Source organism: Eurytemora carolleeae, unplaced genomic scaffold, assembly GCF_000591075.1.
Source record: "Eurytemora carolleeae unplaced genomic scaffold, Eaff_2.0 scaffold180, whole genome shotgun sequence".
Classification (NCBI taxonomy): domain Eukaryota; kingdom Metazoa; phylum Arthropoda; class Copepoda; order Calanoida; family Temoridae; genus Eurytemora; species Eurytemora carolleeae.
The window spans coordinates 303,931-318,283 of record NW_019396212.1 but is presented as its reverse complement, the minus strand read 5'-3'; positions in this window follow the sequence as shown (position 1 = coordinate 318,283).

The following is a 14,353-nucleotide window of genomic DNA, read 5'->3' as shown; positions in this document are numbered from 1 at the left end:
AATTAGCTATTTGATTTATTAAATAACTAGTTAATGCATAAACAAACAAACATACACCCAAACAAAGGTACAAACACACAATCTGTTACAATACATAAAAGTAACCCTTTTGAAACATCTAGGAAAGCACATAGTTACGATTTTTGAACCTAACTATAAGTTAAAGACCTGTTACGGACCTGAGTGAATTAATTAAAGATTAATTGGTTGAAAAATATAAATTAGCTGTGAGATGTTTTTCCTTTGTCACAGTAAATAACTGCTTTAAATCTAGGGTTTAAACAAAATCCAATAAACACGGTAATTTATTTAAATAGGTTTAAAGGAACTGTTGGAGGGATTCAAAGTGACCTTTCATGAAAAAAGAAAAAAAAAGAAAAAAAAGGAAAAAAGGGGAAAAACCCGATTTACAACAGTACCCTTTAAACCTTTATCTGATTAATAGTGTGAAAGAAAATGTAATTATTCTAGCTTGACAAGTTGTTTATCTCTGAACACTGTTTCTTAAGAAGAAATCTTCTGATCACTCTTTTGATACACTTTAATTGAAAATAATCAGTTTTCAAAAGTGAAACAAATGGATATATCATTCATTTATAATCATACAAAGCTGTTCAGGGTACTGTTGTAAATCGGACATGCCACTCTATAAATGGAGGGTAAATAATAATACAGTCCCTTGAACAAACCATGAATGTAAACATAATTCTAATTCTGAATTTCCATATGATTGTTTTTTAAACTGTAAATTCTGAAATCCCGATTCTACTTTGGACCCTTTATCTTCTTTTATCCTGTATCCTGTATCCTGTATCCTGTATCCTGTATCCTGTATCCTGTATCCTGTATCCTGTATCCTGTATCCTGTATCCTGTATTCTGTGTCCTGCGTTCTGTATCCTTCATTCTATTCCTGTATCCTATCTTTCTGATGTATTCTGTATCCTGTATTCTCCATTTCATCTTATTAATTACATCACTATAGTCACGAAATATTGTAATATTTCATCATTATTTTAAATAAAACCTTTTATTATCAAAATTTATTTAACACTTTAATTATTTCCTGTAAAGGGCCCTTTAAAAATATAATTCAAATCTACAATTTAAATATGTTTTTACTGTTAACTGTCAGCGTTTGAATGAACAGAATTAACATGAGTTGGTTTAAACTAATTCAGCCTTTTCTCTCGTCTATCTGGTCACACATACCGACAAGCTTTTGACAAATGAGAGAGTACGAGACCTAGGATAATTAATGATTATTTTAGGAAAGTAAAGAAAAGAGTCTGGAAAAAAGAATTATCTTGACAGAAGTTTTTTTTGGATTTTAATTTTTTTATGAGCCAACTGTGAGCCATGATAAGCCGGGAGCTGCGGACCATCTCCATAGCAGTGTTGATCGGGATGCAGCGGATCCTATTCATCTGCAAGGACTGAGTCCTAATAGCTATTTACTTAATAGTATTTATTCAAAGAGAGAGACATAAGTTAAATTCATCTTGACAATTTAAAATTGTTTCAGTCAATTCAAAAATTGCATTGCACTGGTGGCAATGAAGTTATGTAAAAAAAAAACTTTTTGGCTCAAGTTTTAACCAATTTTCTGTATATTCAACCTTGGATTAATTGAAAGGAGAAGAGGGAGGTAGAGTTGAATGAAAGTTTAAGTAGAATATGGAAGAGGTTGAACCCTCCAGCAAATCTGAAATTGTTTGCGGCATTGTCGGCATACGCTTCCTATCCTATCCGCAGGGGGCGGCCAATGTAAATATGTCTATTAGGCCCTTGTAAATACGTATTGAAACCAAATGGAAAATGTACATTGTACTTTGTTACACACATATGAAACAATTTGTTATAATTACCGAGTGCAGAATTTGAAATCAAAGAATATAAGATAAAAAAGTTTTAGTTGTTTTATGACAACCTTTAAGTTAACAATAAGTTAAGTTAACGTAATTATTGCCCTCTCTTCCCCGTTGTATAAAATAAACAGGAAAATTATAAACCTATAAATATAAATTTTCTCTGTTTTCAAATATTCGTATGTCAGTTTAATTTCGTCAATTTATCAAAATTCTTCGACATCTTTAATTTCTTGTTTACCCACTTTAGATCTCAATCTGACATACACACGCACACGCGCGCGCTCTCTCTCTCTCTCTTACACACACACAATCCTCTCACTTCCAAATAATACGCAATTACACACAACGCGATTACACACAATACCACGCGCTTGAAAAATTTAAACAAACAAAATAGCGCGATTTCAAAAACTATGTCTAGCAATTTTTGACATCTATATTGACAAGTGTGTAGACAGGGGGGAAGACAGTGCCTCCCCATAGACCTTTGAAGGGGGGGAACCATCAACCATCAACCATCAACCATCAACCATCAACCATCAACCATCAACCATCAACCATCAACCATCAACCATCCACCATCAAGCATCAAGCATCAACCATCAACCATCAACCATTAACCATCAACCATCAACCATCAACCATCAACCATCAACCCCACTCGGACATATCTTAGGAACGGACAGATTTTCTAGACCCCCCAGTATAAACTATACAGGAACTGGAAAGTTTCCAGGGCGGAGGGTGGAATTATTGAATTAAAAAATGACAAGAAATACTGGAAAAAAATGTCCCTCCCCTTGCAAATGAAGGTATTTTGTTATATCATATGTTCACATGTACACATGTACAAGTGTGATTATTGGACTAAGGACCGAATCCGTTAATCTTTTACTGTACTGTACTATGTACACGTCTAATTCAATCTATCGTGAGTCAGGTTGTTTATAAAGGTTAGAAACTCTGAAAGAGCTACAATGCACTATAAATGTCGTCTTCATAGCAATGGACACTCAAAATTCTCATATGACGTAACTGATCATTGGTGAAAGATGAGAAGTGACAGCGTTGATGGTAACAGGGGGGAAGAGAATGCTTTTCTCTGCTAGTATCCCATAAATAAGCAAGCAAAACATCTAATTTGATCATGATATCTTTATTGAGCCCCGTTGCAGGTTGAAATTTAAGCCTCGTTCTTTGTTGTTAACCCTGTATATTAAATAGTATGTGTACAGCGTGTATTATACTGTATATTGAATAGTATGTGTACAGCGTGTATTATACTGTATTTTAAATAGTATGTGTACAGCGTGTATTATACTGTATATTGAATAGTATGTGTACAACGTGTATTATACTGTATATTAAATAGTATGTGTACAGTGTGTTATACTGTATATTGAATAGTATGTGTACAGTGTGTATTATACTGTATATTAAATAGTATGTTTACAACGTGTATTATACTGTTTATTAAATAGTATGTGTACAGCGTGTATTATACTGTATATTAAATAGTATGTGTACAGCGTGTATTATACTGTATATGAAATAGTATGTGTACAGCGTGTATTATACTGTATATTGAATAGTATGTGTACAGTGTGTATTATACTGTATATTAAATAGTATGTGCACAGCGTGTATTATACTGTATATTAAGTAGTAAGTCTACAGCGTGTATTATACTGTATATTTAATAGTATGTGTACAGCGTGTATTATACTGTTTATTAAATACATATAAGAAAGATTTTTTGTCAGGATATATCAGTCATTTTTTGGTCAGACAATTGTTAAACGGGTACCGTTGTTAATCTGACGTAAAACTCTTTAAGCCTCATGCTTTGTGGTGCACCCTGTATATCACAATGTGAACAGTGTGTGTATAATTATATCATTATGTTGGGAAGTGAGTAATTATGAATACGGTGACAGCTTAAACTACCTTTAGTAAACATGTCTTCTGCTCATTTCATTCTATAAACCTAAAAAAAACTTTATTTAATAATGGAACCGTACATTTTCCTTAATATAACCTATAGTTAGCAGCAAAATAACTAATATGACATTTTCAAAACTTTACAATATTTTTACAACCTTATGCTTATATAACAAGGTTTTGCTACTGCTGTTGATGTAGAATCTATGCCAGCAATTATGAAATCAAAAGATTAAAAGGAAACGTTCGATTCAAATGGATTCAAAACTTAAGACAGGGTATCGTTATGAAAACTAGTTTTGAACCCGGGTTTCACTGATGGGTTTAGTCAGTTTTGCGGATATCAATATTTTGTTATGAAATATTATTTTTTTTTAATTTCTTCATATTCTCCTTTTTTTCGATACAAATCTATACAAATCTATACAAATATTAAGACCCCAAAAAGGAAACTCAGAGGTTTCGTTCAACGATACTCTTTTAAATTTCGGGCTCTGAAATCGGAATACATACGTACATGAAGCAGTGGTTGTCTTTCATTGACATCTTTTAAACCCTCTATGTTCCATTTAAAGGCACTGCGTTCATATTTGCAATTTAACAATTAAAGAAAAACAAAATGAGAAGAACGAGATGACAATTAATGGAAAATAAGGGTTACCCACAAAGGATGAGACTACAGAGACGACTGTACGGAATTGAAACTGTCTGTTTTTCTTTATATTCTTGATATCCTGCAACCGTTCAATAAACTTATAAAAGAATTTATCCAATGCGGAAGACTTGATTTAACCTAGGATCGTCATATTTTAAGAGTTTAGGATTTGGTCTTTTGAGGCACCGCGGGATAGAAGAGAAGGTGCTGAGCTGGAGTGATTTTACACTCACAGAGTTCCAAAGTTTGTAAACTTTTAAAATATTTTCTTATAAACTAAAGCTTTTTCGAACAAGCATTGATGCAACTTTTCATAGGAGTCTAGATCTACGTGCAGTTTGGTCCTTGTGCAAGCAAGCTAAGACTTTCGATCACTATTTTACCAATTAAACATCAATGTCTCCCTTCTTCTCTAGCTTCTATATTTTATTGTTGCTGATGCGATTGAAGTAAAGTCCTAAAACGCGATTGAATTCAAATTGAAGAAACCCGAAAGCTTCTCGCCCTGGGTAATCCAGGGTGGAGCGTCATGGCCAGCTGGAAGTTTAAGCTATTCAAATTATTCGTATATTTGTAAACATGCTGAAACCATGCTCACAGAAAAACAGCTGTTAGCAACTTTAAAAAAATCCTTACTTCGTTTAAAAACAGGATTGTAAATCAAGACGAAATTGTCTCTATTTGTAATAAAACCGCAGGGAGACCGGTTAACCCACGTTCTAAACAATATTTGCAACACAAAATGCATCATAGTTTTGTAATAATATTGCAATTTTGTATTTGAAATAAATTTACAGATCATGAAGGTTGTCAAATATGCAAACTCATTTTATGTTTTAAAATTAAATATCCAATAAAAAGAGTTTTTAATCTACGCCTCTTCAAAGCAAACATTTAAACTCACATAAAGAAATTGAGTCTTCCCCACAAACTCTAGCATTCTAATCCCTTCATCTTTGCCCCCATTTGATGTTTTAAACTTAGGTTATTTTTATCGAAAAGAGTTTATAGTTTGAAATATCTAAGGTCTATGAAATTGTGTTGCAAAGATTTAGCGATAAGTTCATCAGAGACTCAATTCCTTCAAGTTCAGTCTTCACGGTGAAAACCCAGGTGTTCAATTCATGAAAGATATGAATGAATGCATTTACATTTATTGCTTTAAACAAACCAAACACCACCCTTCCTAAATCCTCTCCCCCCCCCTCCCCTCCACTACTTTCTAGGAACAATTGTAGCTCATAAACCATGTAACTGATGTAGACCTCTAAGTATTTTGAACCACAAAAACCAAGAACCCCCATAGAAAACACATTAGGCAGATTTGGAGTAAAGTACCCAAGATACGGGCTATTGTCTTGACGCGTGATATATAGACAGGTTTCATAGGTTACAGTGCAGTAATAGGTTCAAGGTTTATAGGTTACAGTGCAGTAATAGGTTCAAGGTTTATAGGTTACAGTGTAGTAATAGGTTCAAGGTTTATAGGTTACAGTGTAGTAATAGGTTCAATTATAGGTTATTATACAATTATTACAATTATTCAATGCACAGTAACCTGTAAACCCTGTATTTGTAATGTACAATGTACAGTAACCTGTCAACCCTGTATTTGTATGTATAATGTACAGTAACCTGTAAACACTGTATGTGTACGTACAATGTACAGTAACCTGTAAACCCTGTATTTGTATGTACAATGTACAGTAACATGTAAAGCCTGCATATTTATTACAGTTTCTTAAAATGAAGTTAAACGATGGTATTGATAAGAAACCTTTTGACTTAACTCATAAACTATTAGGTAATATTACTAATTTGTAGAATCTAGAAAATGATCCAGGATTATCCAACAAAAAGGTTCGATTTTTACCGTTAATCTCTAGCTTTATAAAGCTTTAATCTTTAGCAGTCCGAGGTTAGATTTTTATAAAACTTTATTTTTGGTGAAGATAGGTTTTATTAAACTTTATACTAGGAAAAGACGGGTTTTTAGAAAACTTTATTTAATGAAAAGTTATGTTTTTATTAAATTTTTATTTTAGGAGAAGTTCTATTTTTGTAAAACTTTAAATTATGAAAACTTATGTTTTTATAACACTTTATTTTAGAAGAAGTTAGGTTTTAATGAAACTTTATTTTAAGAGAAGTTAGGTTTTTAAAAAACTTTATTCTTGATTTTAGCCAGCCTTTTCCAAATTTTTTTTAGAAGAGGGTTGGCTTTTCCAAAACCTTGTTTTTGGGATTGGTTTGAGTTTTCCAAACTTTACTTTTGGGATTGGTGAGAGTTTTCCAAACTTTACTTTTGGGATTGGTGAGAGTTTTCCAAACTTTACTTTTGGGATTGGTGAGAGTTTTNAGGGGGAGTAAAGGATATGACACTGCTGAGATTTTTTCATGGAAATATTAGATTCATGCTTCCTTCCTTCCTTCTCTTCCGTTCATAATAGAGAGGGGAGGGAAGGAGGGGAATGAGGGGGAAAGGGAGGGGAAGGTGAAATAGTGAGATACAAAATAGAGTTTCGATATTTAGAGTGTTTTTTTTGTCTAAATGTCGAGATATTTCCGTTTTTGGTAAAAAGACTGAAGAAGAGTTTTTGTAATTTTTGAAGTTTAAGGAATCCTGCCCCGTGTAGATCAATAGAGTTTGACAGACAAAACTATCCTGCCCCGTGGAGATCAATAGAGTTTGACAGACAAAACTATCCTGCCCCGTGGAGATCAATAGAAAACTATCCTGCCCCGTGGAGATCAATAGAGTTTGACAGACAAAACTATCCTGCCCCGTGTAGATCAATAGAGTTTGACAGACAAAACTATCCTGCCCCGTGGAGATCAATCGAGTTTGACAGACAAAACTAGATGGAAAATTAAAGGAATACCTTGCATCAACTGTATCCCTATATATATTCCTTGTTTCCTTTTGTGCTCTTGTATATATCCCTCATATACTTGTATATATATATTTCCTTTGTGTCCTTGTATATCCTTTGTATCTTTATATATATATCCCTTCTATACTTGTATATATATATACAAGGGATATATATATATCCCTTGTATCCTTGTATATATCCCTTTTATCCTAGTGCATATCCCTTGTATCCTTGTTTATATGGCCCTTGTATCCTTATATTGAAAATCCACAATTTTCTTAATAAAATCCGCGATTTTTGTTTTGTTTTTGTCTTTCAATGTATGCAAAGAGAAAATTTTCAAAATTAAAATAGAAAATGGGCGCGAAGCGCCTTGAAAGCCTAGTAGTATACATATCCCGTGTATCCCTGGACATCTTATTATATGCTATAAACATGCAAACCAGGATGAAATACATACATGCAATATCTAAACTATCAACTCAGAAAAATAACTTCTTTAATTAACGTAAAATGTATTTTTTTTTACAGATTTGCGAACAACAGTGATATAGGCGATTGTTCATTGCTTGGCAACTAGCTGAGGAGCATCATTAATTGACAACTAGATCAGGAGCCTCATTAATTGACAACTAGCTAAGAAGCCAACTAGCTGAAGAGTATCATTAATTGCCAACTAGCTGAGGAGCATCATTAATTGCCAACTAGCTGAAGAGTATCATTAATTGCAAACTAGCTAAGAAAAATAATTAATTGCCAACTAGCTGAGAAGCACTATTATTTGCCAACAAGCTGAAGAGTATCATTAATTGCAAGCCAGCTGATGAGCATCATTAATTGCCAACTAGCTGAGGAGCATCATTAATTGCCAACTAGCTGAAGAGTATCATTAATTGCAAGCTAGCTGAAGAGCATCATTAATTGCCAACTAGCTGAGGAGCACTATTATTTGCCAACAAGCTGAAGAGTATCATTAATTGCCAACTAGCTTAGGAGCATCATTAATTGCCAACTAGCTGAAGAGTATCATTAATTGCCAACTTGATGAGGAGCATCATTTATTGCCAACTAGCTGAAGAGTATCATTAATTGCCAACTAGCTTAGGAGCATCATTAATTGCCAACTAGCTGAGGAGCATCATAAATTGCCAACTAGCTGAAGAGTATCGTTAATTGCTTACTAGCTGAGGAGTATCGTTAATTGTTAGAATTTTGATCAAATAAGTATACTTAGAAAAAAGTGAATGTCTGTGAGCTCTATATATATTACTTTATCCTGATATGGGTCCGTCTAGTCAACCTTGCAGGATGTCAAAATAAATTCTACTGCTAAAAAAAATCTGCTTTTTTATTCAAGCACTTTTCCAACAGTTTATCTTGACGTTTGAAAAGCAGTAATTGTGTCAAGTGTTAAGATTTTTACAGATATTTTTTTTGGACACACCATAGCAGGTTCTTGCAGGAGCATGATCAAGCTACTTTAATTGGACAGAATTTATTATGTATAAAAGGCCACCCAGTAGTAACCCCAGAGAGACGGCAGGGGGCCTGCCCCCCCCCCCTTTCTTTATGGGAATCCAGGCCTTCCCCCCCCCCCCAACATATCAAAGATAAATCAGCCTCGTCTCAGACAAGATTAACTTTAAATAGTTTAAAGCCTCAAAACTTCTCTTTAACTTGATTCCATTTTTCCCTTTTCCCTAAACCTCTTTTTATCCATTTTATTTAATCTTATAATTTTTTATTTTACTCTTTCAATATTAAAATTTAAAAAACTTCAAATTAAGAAAAGCGAGGGTGGAATGGGTTTTCTCGTATAAAGTGAATGAATGTCGAAAGGAAAAAGGTACTAAATTAAACAGACAAAAAAAGACAATCAAAATGAATTAGAAAACCGAATAACAAAGTATGTGAGCAAAGAAGATGGTTTAAAAGAAAATTAGCAAAGGAAGAGGTTGAAAAGTATTAAAAGACCAAAAATATTATTTAAAAATGATTGTGAACGTTGTAGAGTGTAGATGCAAGGATGAGAATAAATAAGGAATTATATCAAAACCATGTTCAGAGGCCGAATTTAACGAATTTAAAGCTAGTCGCTGAACCGCCAATCACCGGTTCAAATTTTGAGCTGGTTTAAATCTCGAAACAATGATTCAAATTTTACATTGAACCAACCATGTTTAAAACCGTGTCTAGAGGCGGTTCAAATTCTTTAAATTCCGCCTTAGGAGACTTAAAAGATACCGATATCACATAGATCCAGACTGTATTTGATCGGGTCGGGTCGAATTTAAAGCATCATTTTAAAGGTTTTAGCTTTAATTTAAAAACTAGATCTTGCAACCTTTGGATCACTGTGATATAGAAAACAACTCGTAAAATCAAGGAAAGGAATCAAATCAAAACTCTGATAAAAATGTTAAAGCAGAAATGAAAAGAGACGAAAAAAGAGAAAAATGCAGAATTATGAGAAATGGAATAGTTTTTATAATTTAAAATGAATTATAAAAAAGTAGGAAATGGTGCAAGAATAAGAATGAAAGTGAAGAAGGTTCGAATATTGTTGTTTAAAAGTTCCCAGACCTAAATCAATATAAAAAGCTGGGGTTGTAGGTTCAGGATTATTTTGATCCAAGATTAAGGAATGAGACCAATAGATCGGGAAGAATGGATTGAATGATAGCTCCAGATGTAACTAGAGATACAGTTCTTATTTCTTTCTTGGACCCAGAGAGAAAGTGAAGTCATGATGGGTGGAGTTTTATTGATGGGTGGAGCCCAGTTCCAGGTTCATCATCTACTCTCTTCATCCTACAGTCCGGATACACACTCGTCTTAGCTTCATCCTGTAGTCCGGATACACACTCGTCCTAGATTCATCCTGCAGTCCGGATACACACTCGATCGTCTTAGCTGTATCCTGTAGTCCGGATACACACTCATCCTAGCTGCATCCTGCAGTCCGGATACACACTCGTCCTAGCTTCATCCTACAGTCCGCATACACACTCGATCATCTTAGCTTTATCCTGGAGTACGGATACACACTCGTCTTAGCTTTATCCTGTAGTCTGGATACACACTTGTCCTAGATTTATCCTGCAGTCCGGATACACACTCGTCCTAGATTTATCCTGCAGTCCGGATACACACTCATCCTGTCTTCATCTTACAGTCCGGATACACAATTGTCATAGCTTCATCCGGCAGTCCGGATACACACTCGTCCTTGCTGCATCCTGCAGTCCGGATACAAACTAGTCCTGGCTTCATCCTACATTCCGGATACACACACGTCCTAGCTACATTCTGCAGTTTGGATACACACTCGTCCTAGCTCCATTCTACAGTCCGGATGCAAACTCGTCCTTGCTTCACCCTACAGTTCGAATGCACACTCGTCCTAGCTGCATCCTGTACTCTGCATATCTTAATCCTGTACCCAGTAAACAGTTTACTCATCCTAGCTTTACCCTACAGTCCGTTTACATTTGAATCGTTCTAGCTTCACCCTGTACTGTAGTAAGGGTTCAGTCCTACCATCCTACAGTCTTGATACATTCGTCCTGCAGTCCGGGTACAGTTAATTCGTCCTGCAGTACGGATACAGTTAATTCGTCCTGCAGTCCGGATACAGTTAATTCGTCCTGCAGTCCGGATACAGTTAATTTGTCCTGCAGTCCGGATACAGTCCATTCGTCCTGCAGTCCGGATACAGTTAATGCGTCCTGCAGTCCGGATACAGTTAATTCGTCTTGCCGTCCGGATACAGTTTATTTGTCCTGCAGTCCGGATAAATTTTATCCGTCCAAACTTATGTGATCTGTGGTAAAAACAAATAAATTAGCAAAAAAATAATATTAGAAATTTATTATTTTAAAATTTGTTTTTTATTAGTTTTTACTTTTCATAAATGTGTTCGATCCTCTCCGATCAATGTCACTTTTGACTTTATTAAAAAATGAACAAACATGTTTTACAATTTACTATTATGCCTACATTGTACAATTAACATGTATTGTTTACATATTACGAACTACATGCATTCATCACCTTTTTATAGCAGAGTATGCCACACGTTTTTGGTCTTTCCACAGAGAAAGGTTTCATACATTATACTGTGTAAACAAACTGTTCCCACTGAGGGGGGGGGATATTTCACATACATGGGGGATTAATAAAGTCAAAATTTCCCCCTGATTGATGAACATTAAACTGTCACGTGTTCAAGTGTAAATATTGACACTAATTAGGAGGTTTTATAATACATTAGTCAGTATTCACTTTAGTCTAAGGACGTTTAAAAATACATTGCTGTAAAAATACATAGATACAAAAAATATCTTTTTCCTAAAGGTACTGTCGACGTAATATCAAGTGAACCTTCTATTAAAGGGTCCTTTGAAATCTAACTCTGCGTCTAAACTATAAAGATATCCTTGTTTCTCCATGTAAATGACTTGCAGATTTATTAAGCAGAGACAATAAACAAAATTGTCGGAATTTTACACTTTTCCAAATAGGAAACCATTGGCATCGATAAATGCTGAAACTATGTCTACAATCTCTTTAAAAGACTTTTATGGTTCAAATAATTTGCTCATCAATGGATGTATTACAAAATCAGGTAAGCTGACTTTGCTCCTGAATTTACTCATTAGATTGTGTGTGAGAGGGTGTGTGTGTGGAAGTGGGGGTGTTTGTAAGTGTGTGAGTTTGAGTGTGTGTGCCAGGGTGTGAAGGTTATGACCTCTAGTTCTATAAACTCCTGAGTTCCACCCAAACATTTCAAGTTTCTGGAAGAAATAGTTTTATTCAGGCAGTACACTCAGAACTGCATTCATGCAGCTACATATCTATCTATCTATCTATCTATCTATCTATCTATATAGCTATCTATCTATCTATCTATCTATCTATCTATCTATCTATCTATCTATCTATCTATCTATCTATCTATCTATCTAATATATTTATCTTAATTAAACTGTGTTTTACATTTTTTAATTACTTATTGCCATCATAATGTTTCATGTCTCTATTTAAATATTGAAATGCAGATCTATCTATCTTTCCATCTATCTATCTTTCCATCTATCTATCTATTTATCTATCTATCTATCTATCTATCTATCTATCTATCTATCTATCTATCTATCTATTATCTTTCTATCATATTTACTGTCCATTTAGATTTTATATTTCTGTTTATTAATTTACTGTTTTAAATTATTTAATTATCTATCCAACGTATTTAAGTACCTACCTTCATACCTTTCTACATACCTTTCTACATACCTTTCTACATACCTACCTTCATACCTTTCTACATACCTACCTTCATACCTTTCTACATACCTACCTTCATACCTTTCTACATACCTACCTTCATACCTTTCTACATACCTTTCAAAATATCTACTTTTCTAAATACCGATATATACCAACATTTCCAACTATCGTACATAACTTTACCTTAAACATACCTACCTACCTCCGAATCCACCTAACGACTTAGAATCTTTTTTTTCTCAAGGATCTTTAGAATTTTGAAGATATTAACTTTTGGTTCTTCAACCTCTTGAGTCTTTCAGTCAATCTGTAAAAAACAAAAATACATATATATAAGGAAATAGAGAAACGACTGTTAGACTCAAGTTATGATTTTGAAATTTGAATATTCCATTAAACTTGAAACACACAGCAATTGTGAGCACTGAATCTTAACTTAATTCTGGTTGATTTTCCACTCCTGTATAGAACTATTTGATGTATTTCTACCACGTCAAATACATGAAATGTGTATAAATGTCTATTTCCTTTTCCACAGTTTTTGATCCCAACTCCACAGGGTTACACACAGATGATGAGACTGTAAAAACGACCTGAAACTAAAAAATATAAAGATCACAAGGTTTAATTTAATATTTTGTCTTAAATCGTCTTTTCGGGGCTAATTTGATTTGACAAAGAAATACGTTTACAGTTGCACCGTGGAGTCATATGTATAGATGGAAACAGACAGTATACATTCTGTACTGTCGTCTTTGAAGTCTCATCTTTTGGGGGTAACTCTGTACACATCATGCGGAGAGCCATGCGTTAGTAAAGTAAGTTTTAATTATGCGGAGAGCCATGCGCGCGTTAGTATAAAGTTTTAATTAAGACAAGTGACAGGCCTGTAATAGTTCAATATACTATTATTATATTATTATTATATATTATTATTGTTTATTGACTGATGAGGATCGAGAGATCTAAAACGATTTGTATTGATAAATATGAAAAAACTGATACTACTCTGATTTTATTGTTTTATAGTTTTATAAATATATATAAGTTTAGTCCATGAGAATCAGATTTTAATTATTTTTTTCCGCTTACCAAACATTTCGGTTTAAACTTAATTAATTCAAGTTTTTAATCGACAATATTTATTGTTAATTGGGACCAATTTAGATTTAGAGATTTTGGTTTGAAAAGAAGTTTTACAATCGTGTTGTTTGTCTCCGGACAAAAGGGAATTTGTATATATCCAGACAATAGTAGCTAACTTGCGTGGGTTGGGCCTTTTAGTTACGGGTCGGTGCCCGCCAGTGCTCGCCTATTATTGGTCACAGCTCCGACCAATGAGAGGCGAGGATTCGACTCTCTAGAAGGTTTGCAGGATGTGAGCGTGATTGTAGGCCTGGGGACGGGATTATGACATATTTGTAGAGTAGGGGTTGGAGGAGGGGTAGACTAGAGCTTCGTGAGAAAATGGACAGATTAGATTCTGCGACAAATTCTGAGTTAAGAAAATATGATAGATCGCATTAAGAGACTATTGACATCTTTTCAAAAAATTCTATATACATTTAATGGCCGAATCAACATGGTAGCCTTAATTAAAAGCTTAGAATGTTAAATAATGAATAAGATATGCTTTCTGTCACAGAAACATTGAAAAAATTAGTCAGACTTAAACATTTTTAAGCCATAAGAACGACGATATCTTCCATATTATCTATC